The sequence below is a fragment of the Lycium barbarum genome, chromosome 2 (genome assembly GCF_019175385.1).
Source record: "Lycium barbarum isolate Lr01 chromosome 2, ASM1917538v2, whole genome shotgun sequence".
Lineage (NCBI taxonomy): Eukaryota > Viridiplantae > Streptophyta > Magnoliopsida > Solanales > Solanaceae > Lycium > Lycium barbarum.
Genome location: NC_083338.1, coordinates 9,963,735 through 9,980,499, shown reverse-complemented (window position 1 = coordinate 9,980,499; position 16,765 = coordinate 9,963,735). Strand labels below are relative to the sequence as shown.

Genomic DNA, 16,765 nt, shown 5'->3' with positions numbered 1-16,765 from the left:
CGGATTCGGCAGAATCCAGTAATTTTGGCTTAAACTTTAATATATTTAAAACCCAATAAGCAAAAAGAGTTGTGATTCAGAACACATAAACTAAAACCTGGCTCTGCCGGCAATAAGCCATTTTTGATTGGGTTCAAGATTAAAATACATTTCTTTGAAGTAGGTGAGATTTTAGTAATCTTGGCAGTAATGCATATTTAAAGGTTGATCTATAATATTTAAACGGAAAAGGGCCAAAATTACCCCTGAACTTTGGGAAATAATTCATTCATACCTTTCGTTATATTTTAGGGTCAATTATACCCTTACTGTTATACTATGGGGTCAATTATACCCTTATGTCTAACAGCTGTCACGTGGCATCATCCCAGCCGTTCAAAATTATTTTCCCCTCAAATAATTTTTTACCCACTAAAATAACCCAACCCGACCCGACCCGAATTTTTTTTTCCAGCCAAAGTGATACGGACCCAACCCATTACCCCTTGGCTGGAAAACAAATTCGGGTCGAGTTGAGTTATTTTAGTAGGTAAAAAATTATTTGAGGGGAAAATAATTTTGAAGTGCTAGGATGATGCCACGTGGCAGCTGTTAGACATAAGGGTATAATTGACCCCATAATATAACAGTAAGGGTATAATTGATCCTAAAGTATAACGAAGGGTATGGATGAACTATTTCCCAAAGTTCAAGGGTAATTTTGGCCCTTTTCCGATATTTAAATCTTCATGGCCTACTTTCCAATCAGTTAATTATTGGATGTCAATCTATTAAGTTAATATTAATTGGATATCAATCTGGAGAAAAAGACAAAAATGATTTCTTAACTATGATAGTAGGTTCAAAATAGTCTCTTAACTATGCACTTAACGGTTTTAGTCCTTTAAGTTTGTTACAAGTTAACAAAAACGGTCCCTTAACTATGAGAGTAGGTTCAAAATAGTCCCTTAACTATGCACTTAACGGTTTTGGTCCTTTAAGTTTGCCATAAGTTAACAGTTTTAGTCTTGACAAAATATTCATCGAACTCTTTGTTAGATTTGACGAGAACTATGAAAAAAAGGAAAAAATTAGTGAGAACTCTAGATCGGTCAAATAACTCGGGACAAAACCGACGGACGTTAGTCGGTTATAGGATGGACTTCCGCGCATTTTTCCTCAAAAATAACCGATGGACTTTCGTTGGTTTTCGTAAAAAACAATAAATAAAAAATAAAAAATAGTGTCCCTCGATTTTATCCATCAGTTTCCGTCCATCGTTTTTCTCGTTTGTTTTTGGTAGTGACAACTTTTTTAGTTTCTGCTATTTCTAATTTATTTCTAAAGTCTAATGTATTTTATTTAGTCGATGGATTCCCTCAGTTTTAATAGATAGAGTCCGTCGGTCTTTGTGTTTCGAGACATCATTTTCTGACATTATCAAACCGTTAAGTGCATACTTAAGGGACTATTTTTAACCAACCCCCATAGTTAAGGGACCATTTTGTCAACTTATGGCAAACTTAAAGGACAAAAATCGTTAAGTGCATAGTTAAGGGACTATTTTGAACCTACTCTTATAGTTAAGAGACTATTTTTGTTAACTTATAATAAATTTAAAGAACTAAAATCGTTAAGTATATAATTAAAAAACTATTTTGAACTAAGGGACCATTTTTATCTTTTTCTCTATCAATCTGCAGGGATACTTATTGTACTTCAACTTTTTGACCCAAACATTCATTTTTTTTTCATCTGAAAATGGTTCCATGGTTCTGTATCTTCACTATCTTTTCTTCCTTATTCTACTACAAATCAAGTGCTGAGCTCATAAGTTCTCTTCCTGGACAGCCTCCAAATATTGTCTTCAAACAGTACTCTGGTTATATTGTTACAAATTCTCAACATGGTAGAGCTATATTTTATTATTTTGTTGAAGCAGATCCAAAAAATGCAGCATCACTTCCCCTTACTGTGTGGCTCAATGGAGGTATATTTCTTCTAATGACCTTCGTTTTCAGAGTTAATTGCCTGAATAGTCACTTAACTTGTGGTAATTAGTCATCAAAGTCATCTATCTTTTTGTTTTGTTCTTCCAGAAATCATCTTCTTTTTTACTGAGTTCACTTCAACGGTCATCTTAGCCGGATTTTGTACTTTTCAGAGATGACGTGGCAAGTTTAAGTTTAAAAAATGCCCAAACACTCATATTTGAGAAGACTTATGAGCGCGTAGGCAATTTTTTTACTGTCCAGTTTCTAAATTGGTATTTTAACTATTTTAAAAAATTAAACGTACCATGTTATTAATTTTCACTGAAAAGTACAAAATCCGTCTAAGATGACCACTGAAATGAACTAGGTAAAGTAAGATATTTTTGGAAGGCCCAAAAAAAAAAAAAAGATAGATGATTTTGATGATAATTACTACAAGTTGAATAACCGTTTAGGCAATCAGCTACTAGTTTTCACTTGAAGAATTGAACTAAAATTTACTCCGTCCCAATTAATGTGGCGTACATTGACTAGGCATGGAGTTTAAGAAATAACAGAACACTTTTGAAACTTGTGGTCTAAAACAAGTCATTGATATTTGTGTGGCTATAAATATTTTCATTAAAGGTAAAAGGAGAAGTTTTAAGTTAAAATATTTTTAAAAATAGAAATGTATCATTCTTTTTGGGACAGACTAAAAAGAAAAGTGTATCACATAAATCGGCACAGAGAGGGAGTACTAATTTGATTGAACCCAAAAATCTTAGGCCCTGGTTGTTCATCTGTGGGTTATGGTGCATTTATGGAGCATGGTCCTTTTCAACCAGGGAAACATGGGAGCCTGATGAAAAACAAGTATTCTTGGAATTTAGGTAATGTTTCTTGTTTTTTTTTCTCGAAAGATCATATTGAAAAAGATTTTGTACCCAAAAATTGGGTAACAGTTGTTGGTATTTTTTATGTTCAGTATCAATATTGTAGTATTTTTCTAACAAGAGTGACTGATTTTGATTGCTATAACACGAAACAGAATCGAACATGTTATACGTGGAGTCCCCGATTGGAGTTGGATTTTCATACTCGAATTCAAGCTCAGACTACACCAATTGGGATGATGCTGCAACAGGTACACCAGTTCTCCAGAAATAGCAAATAATATTTGGTAATTCAATGCAATTGAAATGTTTGATTTTGTTCTTTTTAATCTTTAATAGCAAAGGAGAATCTCCACTTCATCCTTAACTGGTTCAAGAAATTCCCCAAATATAGGAACTCGGATTTGTTCTTAGCTGGGGAGAGTTATGCAGGTTAACATATATGTACTAATTTATGTCGCTCGGACTCTCCAAAAGTGCTCTCGCACCCGTGCCGGATTCTCAAAAAATGTACTACTTTTGGAGGATTCGACACATCCCCGTCGACATTTTTGAAGAGTCTGAGCAACAAAACTTAACTTGCCTATGTCTATTTTGTTCTTTTGGTTGCAAAGATTCATTAACTATTTGGTTTTTTTGGTTTTAAGGTCACTATATTCCACAACTTACAGTATTGCTGCTTGACTACAACAGAAAGCCCAATGTTAAACCAATCAAGCTTAAATCAATTGCAGTAATGTTTACATTACACCTTGAACTATTTGTTGATAATTTGTTACACATTCAAATATTCTCTTAATCCAATGAATTTTGCAGCTGGGGAATCCACTACTAGATCTTCAAATTAAGTGTGAAATCTGGTGAATATCTATGGTCGCATGGTGCAATTTCTGATGAACTGCTTACTATGAAAAGAACAATCTGTAATGAAACGAGGATGTTGCTGGAATCGATACATAATAATATGTCTAACGAGTGCTCGGAAGTGTCGGAACTCACCGATGAGGAGATGGGAAACGATACAGATATGGGCGATCTGCTTGCGCAAACGTGTGTATCTTCTAGTGCAGCAGGACAACTAGGAGCCCTTGGAAAATTTGCCACAATACATGGAAAGGTATGAAATATACCTTTGGAAAAAGGTTCAAGTATATCCCTAACGTAAGCGATTTGTCTTACATTTATCCTTCGTATCCTGTCGGTCCATGATAGCCTCCACCGTTATCTTTCGTCTCAAATATGGCCCTCGCACTAATGGTTTTCCACCATGAAAAAGTTAGTCTAACTTGGCTAATGTGGTGGAAGCCACGTAGGGGTATATTTGGACTTTTTCAATTATTCAAGAGCATTTTTCAAATTATTACAGAGGTGTATATAAACTAATCTAATAGCTTAGGGGTAAATTTGGATGTTTAATTTGTCTATGTGGCTCCACCTCGGCAAATGTCAGAGCTAAGCTAGATGGCCATTAATGGGAGGAGCAAATCTGAGACGAAAGATAACGGTGGGGCTTTCATCGACTGATAGGTAAATGAATGGAAATGTAAGATAAGTCTCATACTTCAGGGGGTAAATTTGAACCTTTTCCCTTAACTTTTCCTTTTTGTAATTGGAGCTAACTCCCTGAACCTATTCTTTCCACAGCTTGTTAAGAATGTAGGAAAAATTGCTGATCCATGCCTTTGTGATAGGATAAATCTGTACCTTAACAAGCCAGAAGTTCAAAAGGCACTGCATGCCAACACCACTCACCTGCCATATGCCTGGAATTTTTGTTTGGGGTCAGTTCTCTCCGCCTTTTACTTTCTATCATGCTAAAGCGTGTGCATCTCCTTATTTAAAAGCTTAAACTGTTAGACAGAAAACGCGTTTAAACATGTCTGTAAGTTAAAATCTCAAAAAACTTGCAGGCACATTCACTATAAGATAGGTGATTTAGCGATTAACGTTATACCTCTACTGTCAAATATCCTAAAAGAGCATATCCAAGTTCTGCTTTACAGGTTAGTTCATTACTACATTTGAAGTTACTACACTCAAATTTCGTCCTATCTTCACAATTGTAGAAAAGGAAAAGGGCCAGAAATATCCCTGAACTATTTGAAATAGGTCAACTTCACCCATTCGTGTGTTTTTGACATAAAAATGCCCTCACTGTTAGTCAACTAGCTCAAAATGGCACCCCCAACTAGTTGTCTAACAGCGAGGATATTTTTGTGCCAAAAACGTAACAGAGGGTAAAGTTGACCTATTTCGAATAGTCCAGGGTCTATTTGGCCTTTTCCTTGTAAAAACTATGTAGTACTTTTTAAATTTTGTTAAAGCTGCTACTCTGTAATAAGATTGTGCATGTTTTGTTTTTTCCCCAGTGGAGACCAAGATTCAAAAATCCCACTGACCCAAACTAGGAAAATTGCTAAACTGCTTGCTGGTGATTTAAAGCTAGTTGCTTTAGACAAATATGGTCCTTGGTATGATGGCTTGCAGGTATGTGACTACATCCACTGTTCTCAATTTTGGATCATATCGAAAAAGAATATTAAAAACATATGTTTACAACAAGTGCGTTCGCGCTAGAACCTGTTCGTATGAACTCCTTGATCCACGAAGGACATGGACATCTGTTTTCGAGTGATAGATTAATCTAATCAAAAGAAGATATAATAAGAAAATCAACTTCCTTTTTTCGGATAAAGCATTAATTAAGAATTCATTCTAGGCGGTCCATGTGATAGATTAATCTGTTTTTCTTTTCCCTTCATAATAATAATAAGGTAAGTATCCAGCTCCTGATATAGGGCTGCTATACCAAGAATCAACTAAATTCAGAAAGTTAGGTTCGTTAGGGGTGACAAAATTAGCACATGAAAACATGATTCGCCCAATTCATTTTTACTGGCCCATTTGTTGGCTCACTCATTTTAACCCGTCCAATTCAGCTCATCTGAAAAATTGGGTTGATATTTAACCCAAATTGACCAATGAGAAAACTTGTCAAAATATTTTTACTTTTCGTTTTTTTTATGTCATATATAACCATAACAAGGGAGTTTTTTTTATGGGGAAATTTCATAAAAGTATACTTTGCTAACTTACATTGCAAAAATATAGCCCAAAACTTACATTGCAAAAATATAGCCCAAAAACACTTTTATACAATGTTTTACATTTATATACAAAAGACAGGTACATTATGTATATAGGTGTATGAAAGTGTATAATGTGTAGGTATATACACTAAAAATATAATTATACATAAAAATACGACTTATACACATTTATACATAATTATACAATATTGTATAAGTGGGTATAAACATAGATCTGAACTGATTTTGAATAAGAATTGCACTTTTATACGAGATAGATACATTATGTATATAGGTGTATAAAAATGTATAATAGTGTATAAGAGGTGTGTATACACTCACATACACTATTATACACTATCATAAAAAAACTAACTTCAACACCACCAACGGCGGAGCAGTAGCGGTGGACTTTCTCCCTCTCCGTTCATCTCTATCTCTCCCTCAACGAGATCACGCTGGAGCTCCGGCGAAAACAACCAGCCATACCACCTCGCTCACCACCACCAGATCTGAGTGGATTTTCTGGTGATCGAGAGAGAGGAGGCGCGGCAGAGAGAGGAGGAGGAAGTGAGTCATTTTTTGTAAGATTTAAAAAGGTGGGTCAATTTTGGTAGCATCGTTACCCTAATTAACATCAAATGTAATTATTCCTTTTTTATTAGGTACTTTAAATATTATAAAAGAACAAACAAAAAAATTAAGATTTAGTAAAAATTAGACGAGTTAGGTTATGAGCCGCTTTATAACTCATTTTCAGCCCAAGTTGACGCGCTCACTTATTGACTTAGTCCGTTTTAACCCGTTCAAATTCAATCCAATCCGCTCATTTGACACTACTAATTTCGTGTATGTGTAATTTGCAGATTGGAGGATGGAGTCAATCATTTGGAGGGCTAAGGGAAGGCAAAAACGTTACATATTTAACATTTGCAATGGTTAGGGGTGCGGCTCATGAAATACCCTTTACTTCTCCTTCACAAGCTCTTACACTTTTTCGAGCATTTTTGAAAGGACATCCTCTGCTGCGAAGGAACAGCACCATTTGAGCCCAGAAGCTGCATAAACCTATCGATCTGATAAACCTCTAATCGATTGCAATATTTAGATTTCGATAATAGAATTTCGAGATTTAATTTTGTATCCTTGTCCTCTTTTCTTTTTTGATCGTGGATTTTGAAAGTTTGAAGTTATATTACTTTATAGAAACAGAAAAGAGCCAAATATACCCCTGTACTATTAGAAAAGGGTCAAATATACCCTTCGTTATATTTTGGATCCAAATATACCTCTGTCGTTATACTATCAGTTCAAATATATCCCTCCTCCGTTAAAGTTGTCCACCTTGGACATCCCATCCTACATGAGAATGATATTTGATGAGGTGGATGCCAAGTAGCATTGCCACCTCATCACCTCTAACTCATTTTTCTCCTCTCTCTTCCACCACTAAAATTTTCACCCCTCCACCACCATTGCCACCATTACCGTGAATCAGTTGTCATTGGCCTGACATTTAAGTCCAGAAAACCATGACAACATGGGCTAACTGAATAGTGTCATTTAATTATGAACCTCGCAAAATCAAAGTATGTTTCTACTGTAACTTTTGCCAAAGAAATAGTCTGAAACCTTTCCTTACCCTGATGGAGCGGCAGCTTAATAATTGTTGAACCAATGCCATTTAGAACCCAAATAAGCTATTACTGGAGAGCAGATTATGGAAAGAGCAAAACCATGAATGTGGACTTGTGAAGGAACTCAACAAGTGTGTTGATGTGCTGATAAAACATCAGCTTTGCTGATTCTTGATAATTTTTGAAGGACCCAAAAAAGATAAGAAGGTATAAGATAATATAAATGAGACCGTTATGTGGACTTGTGAAGGAACTCAACAAGTGTGTTGATGTGCCTTGATATGTCGTGGTATACACTACTGATATACCAACAGCAGTGACATTAGTCATTAGGCTCGATTAGTTAGTTGAGCAGGAAGTTAGTTAGTCTTCTAATTGTAATTATGATGAGGCGGTTAGTTACTTAGTTTGTTAGTCTTAGTTGTGTCTTAGCTGTTACTACATTACAAAGCTAGATCAATTGTATATATAGCACACGATCATGTACATTTGAGAGTAATGAAAATATATCATAAATTTTCCAACTGCTTTCTTCTTCTTCAAGTTCATCCATATTAACTTCAATTAGTTACTGATTCTCAGTAACTTCACATGGTATCAGAGCCTTGCAATTTACAGATCGAGAGGATTACTTCAATAATGAAGTGAAGAATTCAAGGGATCTGCAGTTGCAATCAATTTTTTTTTCATTATTTACAAAGTTTTTTTTGGCGCGAAAATGACAAGTGCAAATTCGAGTAGTACAGTTGCAGGATCGATGATCACAACCATTGATCATCATCATCCTTTGTATTTGTATCCATCTGATGCACCAGGATCGTTATTTGCAGAAATCACATTAACAGGAATGGACAATTATACACTATGAAGTAGAGCAATGAAACTAGATTTGCTTGGGAAGAACAAATTGGGATTCATTGATGGATCAGTGAAGAGAACAGATTTATCAAGGAGATCTCGAGAGATTATGGGATCAGTTGTAGTTTCGTGGTTAATGGGCAATGTGAGTAAAAATCTACTCAGTGGAATATTGTTCAACACAGATGCACACTACATATGGAAGGATCTTAAGGAGAGATTTGACAAAGCGAATAGTTCAAGAGAATTCCACTTGCATAAAGGTATCTTCACTCTCACTCAATGAGTTTTACATGTTTCTATGTATTATTCAAGGCTAAAGGATTTGTGGGATGAGTATGACTCAATTGTCCCACCACCTACTTGTGATTGTCCTAAGTCAAAAGAATATGTGGATCATCTACAATACTAGTGTATGTTACAGTTTTTAATGGGGCTTAGTGATAGCTATAACCAAGCCAGGAGCCAGATTCTTATGATGCAACAGACTCCAAATGTAAATCAAGTATATGCAATGCTTAATCAGGATGAGAGCCAAAGAATTGTTGCAGGATCAAGCCAATTAATGCAGGATGTGATGGAGCCATCTATTATGTTTACAGCCAGGAATGGAAATGGCAATTCAAGGCTAAAGAGACCTTATAATCCAAATTCCTTCTGTGAATTTTGTCACATGAAAGGACATGTAAGAGCTGACTGTGTCAAATTGATGAAATGCACCTTCTGTCATAGACCTGGGCACTTACAAGAGAAATGTTACAAACTTATTGGCTATCCTGAAGACTTTAAAGGAAACAAGAAGGCAAATGCAGTAACAGGAGGTGACTTGCAGTTGAATGAGCATGCTGCAGTACAACAGGAGTTGCATTATCAACCACACAACTTGCAGCAGATACAGCAAATGCAACAGTATAGTTAGTATTCCCCTTATCAACCGCCTCAATTTATGACTCAACATTCTCCTTATCAACAGTCAGGACTGTCTCAAGGATGGGGTCAATATGCACAACCAGGATCAATTCCATATGCACCTGGTCAAATGGCTCAGTTCACTCCAAATCAGCATCAACAATTGCTTGGGATGCTCAATAGTAACAATCACAAATCTGAGACTAGTGCCAATGCCAACATAGCAGGTAACTATGTTCCTGATACTGAAAGTGACTTTATTTTGAAATGGATTGTGGATATAGGTGCTACTAATCACATGATTAGTCATCAGAAATTCTTACAAAGTCAAGGTTTGATAGAAAATGTAGGCAAGGTGCAATTACCAACTGGTGACTCAGCACAGGTGTCACATATTGGGAATTACCAACTAGGATGAGGTGATGTCCTTAGAAATGTTCTTTGTGTCCTAGATTTCGTGTGTAACCTCATTTCAGTCTCAAAGATGACAAAGGAACCGAATTGTTCTGTCTCTTTCTTTCCTAAATGCTGCATATTTCAGGATCTCTTGTCTGGGAGGGTGAGAGCGATTGGTAAAGAGAATGAAGGACTCTATATACTAAATCTGAACACACATGCTCAAGGAGGAAGAGCAAATAAGTGCATGGCTATCACAGAAGAACCTGATGCAGCAGTGTGGCATCAAAGATTGTGTCATGTGCCCATGAGTGTCTTGAGGAAACTGTCCCTTTTCAGGAGTAATAAGAAATTTACTTTGAATAATTGTGAAGTTTGTCCCCTTGCTAGACAAACTAGACTCCTCTTCCCACATAGTCATAGTAGAACTATTGATATTTTTCACTTACTGCATATGGATGTATGGGGGCCATATAAGGTTGAAACATATAATGGTGTGAGGTACTTTTTGATCATAGTTGATGATCATTCTAGATGGACTTGGATTTTTCTGATGAGACTCAAATCTGATGTGATTATGCTGTTAAAACATTTCTTTATTGAAGTAGAAACACAGTTTGGTAAGAAAATCAAAAGAGTTAGATCAGACAATGGCACTGAATTCTTCAACCAATACTGTAAAGAATTTTTTCTCAGTAAAGGTGTCATATATGAAAGCTCCTGTCCATACACCCCTCAACAGAATGGTGTAGTGCAGAGGAGACATAGACATATCCTTAAGACTGCAAGAGCAATTAAGTTTCAAGGTAGCTTACCTGATAGATTCTGGGGATTGTGTATAGAAGCTGCAGTATATGTGATAAATAGGATTCCTTCTACTGTATTAGGTGACAAATCACCCTATGAGGTCATGTATAAGAAGTCTCCTACCTTGACACACCCGAGGATTATTGGTTGTCTATGTTATGCCACTAATCTCACCAAGTAGGATAAGTTCAGTCCTAGAGCTGTCAAGGCAATACTTGTCGGATATGGGACTTCTCAGAAAGGATACAAACTCTTTGATATGGATAATAGAGTATTTTTCATGAGTAGGGATGTAGTGTTCATGGAAACCATTTTTCCTTTCAAAGGTTGTGCTCTTGATCAGCACAGTCAAGCCACACCTCATAAACACTTTTCCTTTGATGACTTAGTTCCTAATCCTACTCCAACTCATACAGTTCCACCTGTTCCAACTATAGCTACTGTCCCAACTATAGCCGATCCCCCTATTTCTCATACCTCAGCTATTGATCCTGCCACATCACCTATTCTACCACCTACCACTCATGATGTGAGAAAGTCTACAATACCCTCTAAAACACCCATATGGCATAAAGACTATGTCACTAAATCTGGTTCTGTAAGTTGTAATTACTCAATTGGTTCAGTCATAGATTATACTGACTTGTCTGAGAAGTATCAAAGTTTTGTTTCCTAGTTTTCTTTGGAAGTTGAACCTACTAACTATATAGAGGCTGCTAAACATCCCAAATGGATAGAGGCAATGCATACTGAACTTTAAGCCCTGGAGGATAACAAAACTTGGCAGTTAGTGTCACTTCCTCCTAGATAACAAAACTTGGTTGCAGATGGGTTTATAAAGTGAAATACAAATCCAATGGAAAAGTTGAAAGACTGAAAGCTAGACTTGTTGCTAAGGGTTACAACCAAAAGGAGAGACTGGACTACCAGGAGACATTCTCTCCAGTAGTTAAAATGACCACAGTAAGATCAGTTATTGCAGTTGCTGCTGCTAAGAACTGGAACATTCAGCAAATGGATGTCTACAATGCCTTCTTGCAAGGTGACTTGTATGAGGAGGTGTACATGACTATTCTTGAAGGATTCTGTGGAGAGAAGGACAAAAATCAAGTCTGCAGACTCTTGAAGTCACTCTATGGCCTGAAGCAGGCTTCCAGGCAGTGGAACATTAAACTCACCACTGCTTTGACCTCATCTGGATTCTATCAGAGAACTAGAGACTACTCTTTGTTCACAAAGTGCCATAAAGACAAAATTGTGATTGTCCTGACCTATGTTGATGACTTGTTGATCACTGGTAATCATGATCATTTGATCCAGGAGACAAAGAGAGCCTTGCAAGCAGCTTTCAAAATCAAAGACCTTGGTGAGCTTAGATACTTCCTTGGCATTGAGTTTGCTAGAAGCAAAGATGGAATTTTGATGCACTAAAGAAAGTATGCATTGGAGCTTATTTTAGATATGGGACTTGCAGGGTCCAAACCTACATATACCCCCATGGAAGTGAACCAAAAGTTGACTATAATAGAGTTTGATCATCACATACCTTCAGAAAATTCAGATCCACTTTTGTTCAATCCTACAGCTTATCAAAGAATTGTTGGGAGGCTTCTTTACCTCACAACCACTAGGCCTGATATAGCACTTGCTGTGCAATGCTTGAGCCAATTTATGCACTCTCCAAAAGAGTCTCATATGGAGGCAGCAATCAGGCTTGTCAAGTACATCAAACAAGCACTTGGATTGGGGATTTTGATGAACTCACATAGCCTCAATCACTTGAGTGTACACTGTGATGCAGATTGGGGTTCTTGTGTGAACAGCAGAAGGTCTATCACTGGATATTTGGTCAATTATGGTTCATCTCCCATTTGTTGGAGGTCCAAGAAACAAGCTACTGTTTCTAGGAGTTCAGCTGAAGCTGAGTACAGGGCAATGGCATCCTCAGTTGCTGAAGTTGTATGTTAACAGGCATGTTTCATGAGTTAGGAGTGGATATTATGCTTCCTATTCCCCTGTCAAGTGATAGAAAATCTGCACTACAAATTGCAGCCAACCCAGTATTCCACGAGAGGACTAAGCATATTGATATCGACTGTCACTTCATTAGGGAAAGGATCCAGTCTGGATTAGTTTCACCATATTTTTTTCCTTCAGCTCAACAACCTGCTGATCTGCTTACCAAAGCACTTGGGAGAGGGCCTCACAATCATCTTATGTCCAAGCTCGGTATGAAGAACATCTTCATAGCACCTAGCTTGAGGGGAGGTGTGAAGAAACTCAGCAAGTGTGTTGATTTGCCTTGATATGTCGTGGTATACACTACTGATATACCAACAGCAGTGACATTAGTCATTAGGCTCGATTAGTTAGTTGAGTAGGAAGTTAGTTAGTCTTCTAATTGTAATTATGATGAGGCGGTTAGTTACTTAGTTTGTTAGTCTTAGCTGTGTCTTAGCTGTCACTACATTACAAAGCTAGATCAATTGTATATATAGCACACGATCATGTACATTTGAGAGTAATGAAAATATATCAGAAATTTCCCAACTGCTTTCTTCTTCTTCAAGTTCATCCATATTAACTTCAATTAGTTATTGATTCTCAGTAACTTCACAGGACTGCAATCTTATGGGGGTGAAGGGAGTGGGTGGGGAAGGAGGAGGCAGTTTGTGAAGTGTGAAGGGAGGGGGTGGAAATTTTAGTGGTGGAAGAGGGGAGGAGTAAAATGGGTTAGGGGTGGTGAGGTGGCAATGCTACTTGGCATCCACCTCATCAAATTTCATTGCCATATAGGATGACATGTCCATGGTGGACAACTTTAATGGAGGATGGGTATATTTGAACTAATGGTATAATGGCAGGGGTATATTTGCATCCAAAGTATAACGAGGGGTATATTTTGCCCTTTTTCAATAATACAAGGGTATATTTGACCTTTTTCCGTTATAGAAATGTGTTCTAAAACTAAATTACTTTATAAAAATGTGTAATACATTTTAGGCTTAAGTCATCGACAGACCCCTGAACTTGTCCTGATATTCCATTTAGACCCCCTAACCGAGACATTGACCATCTGGACTCTCGAACACAAGCTAAACTGTGCCATTTGAACACATCGTGTCAGCTTGGCACATGCTTGCAATACAATGCTTTAAAAAGAGCGTGAGAGACCAAATTTTTCCTTTTTTTTAATTTTTTTTTAATCATTAAAAATTAATTTAAGAAAAATCTATTTAAATAATTAAAAAAAAAACTGAAAAACCCAACCCATCCTCTCCGATCTGAAAACCTAGCCCATTTCGCCACCGTCGCTCCACTTCAAAATCTATTTAAACAAATCTCCGATGAAAAGCGGCACCGTTTTTTTAATTATCTAAATAGATTTTGAAGTGCAGCGGCGGCGGCGAGGGCAGCGAAGTGGGCTAGGTTCAGATCGGAGAGGATGGTTTGGGTTTTTTAGATTTTTTTTTAATTATTTAAATAGATTTTAAAATAGATTTTTCTTAATTTTTTTTTGTTGACATGACTTATTTTTATTGGTCTATTTTTCCATGTCACAGCAAGTGAAGCTTACGCACCACACTTGATCTAGACTGTGTTCAAATGGCACAATTTAACTTGTGTTCGAGGGTCCAGATGGTCAATATCTCAGTTGGGGGGTCTAAATGGAATATCAGGACAAGTTTTGGGGTCTGTTGATGACTTTAGCCTACATTTTAAGCAGACTAAAAGAAAAAATAATATCACATAAAAAGAAACTGAATAGTATTTTGATGTGTTCTCAAAAGGAAAGGGGTGTCAAGTAATGAAGCTAGTTGAAATATTAAATGGAGTACTTAAAAAATAGACTTTGGTGATATTAAGCGGTGTTGCATATGAACGAGTTTAAGATCTCTAGTTAGTTGTTTTCCATTGTACCAAAAAAATAAAGGGATAAGGCACTATTACCTCCCTAAACTATACCCCAAGTTGCTACGACACACCTTACCTTTTCCTGGGTCCTATTACCCTCCTAAACTTATTTAAAACAAAATAATTACCCCCCTAAATGCTGACGTGACAAGGAGAGTGTGTTTCACTCTCTTTGAGAGAGCGAGAAACATGAAAAATGGGAAAACTTAATTTTTTCTTAAAAATCTGTATTTTCTTAAAATATGAAATAAATCCAATTTTCCAAATTTAGTTTTAAAAAACGGGTTTTCCACATTTTTAAAAAATAATTAATTTTTCCAAAATTTTATAAAAATTCAGTTTTTTCACATTTTGACAAGAAAAACACTCTTTCTGGATTTTATTTGAAAAATAAAAGTGTCCTAAGAAAATGAAATCAAGATTTTTAAAGACATTTTAAAAAAATAATCAAGTTTTCCATATTTTTAACAAATCCATTTTTCCATATTTTAAAAAAATTCATGTTTTCAGTTTTGTTTTTTTTTTAAAAAAACGGGTTTTAAAAAAAATCAAATTTTCAAATTGGGTTTTAAAAATCATTTTTTAAAGAAAATTCAGTTTTTTAATCCATGTTTTCAGTTTTGTTTTTTAAAAAAAAAATAATAAAATTTTCAATTATTTTTTTTTAAAAAATGGGTTTTAAAAATCTTTTTTTTATTTAAAGAAAATTCAGTTTTTTTATTTTTTTTTTAAAAATTTACACGTAAGCTGAAAAAAAATTCTAAAACAAAAAAATACACATGTGGCAAGGAGAGTGTATGTCACTCTCCCATATGAGAGTGGGCATCAGCGTTTAGGGGGGTAATTATTCCGTTTTAAATAAGTTTAGGGGGGTAATAGGACCAAGGAAAGGTAAGGTGTGTCGTAGCAACTTGGGTTATAGTTCAGGGGTAATAGTGCCTTATCCCAAAAATAAAAGCTACACTTTACCCTCAGAATTTACTGTTTGGCCTTTTTCAGATCTAGAGTTTTTCCTTTTTCTTAAATACTATTAAAATTACCAATAGAAAGTTCAGGTCTTTAATTTCATGAAATTTGAGGAAGAGTATAAATATTTTCTTATTTGAAATATGTATCTTTCAAGATCCTCAAATAAAAAATAACCACAAACTATTTAATAAGATGTATCAATTGATAGTATTCTTTCATTTCTATTTGTACTTGTTAAAAGTTATGATATTTAATAAGTATATAAGAATTTCTCATTTTTTATGATAATGTCGGTAATTGGTGTTTCGGTCACATGCACATTATTAACCAAATTTCAAACTTTTATACCATTCTATATACTACTGAATTAATGCACCTGAATTAAGATGGTCCAATCTTTCAACACGATAAGTGAAGGCTTTGGGCGTTTTGTCAAAGCTTTATGTGTAAATTTTTCTTGACCGTCCCTTGATAATGCAAGGAATTTGGTAGTTTTATCATGATGATATATAGAGTGGCTTTTATTTCCATAAAAAAATATGAATTCGAGAGGAGAAAATTACAAAACCTGAAAATGCACTTAAAATGCATTAAAAACTTGCAGGAACTAAGAGAATATCTCGAAACTAATCTCTTCAGGTATATGTCAGAATTTCAAGTATTGAATTAGTCTTTCGACTTGTTGCTTCTCTAGCCAGTTGACTGAAAATTGATATCAAAATAGTGCATGATTTTCTACTTGAACTCCACAACCGTTGTCTTTTTGTATGGCTGCCACTAATTTGTAATTGATCTACATATTGTTTGTATAGACTACTAAAAGAAAACTATACAAGTTTAGTTTTTATTCCATGTGTCAACTGAGAAACTTTTGCAAACATTCTGGAAGAATATATAGTAGTATAATTTCGTGTACTTCTGATGATAATTTATTTTAGAGGTATATTGCATGAAAAACAAATCATTGAATATATCTTCCAAGCAAAATTACGCGGTGTAGCTAACTTAAACATCGTATACAGATACTTCCCGAAAATTACCAAACATAGTTACACTTTGGATTTTTTAGCAAATACCCTGTTTGTAGCTTAATTGCTTCAGTTGATTCTGCTACACCAATTTCTCCGTCTTAGACTATGGATTTCATGAATGTTACGTTGTACTACGTAGCATAGATCTGGGTTGTTGGCGCCGGCGATTTGGAAAATTAAAAACCTAGAATTCGTTGAATTGGGTTTTTTTTTGCCAAAGTCATAGATGGACCCCTAAACTTGTCCTGATTTTTCATCTAGCCCCCCCAACTGAAACGTTGATCATCTGAACCCCCGAACATAAGA

At 35.7% G+C, this 16,765-nt stretch overlaps 1 pseudogene; it reads left to right on the top strand.

Annotated features, from left to right (window-relative positions):
* The first annotated feature begins 1,656 nt into the window (after positions 1–1,656).
* LOC132626117 (serine carboxypeptidase-like 45) lies at positions 1,657–7,161 on the top strand (annotated as a pseudogene).
* Positions 7,162–16,765: the final 9,604 nt, after the last annotated feature.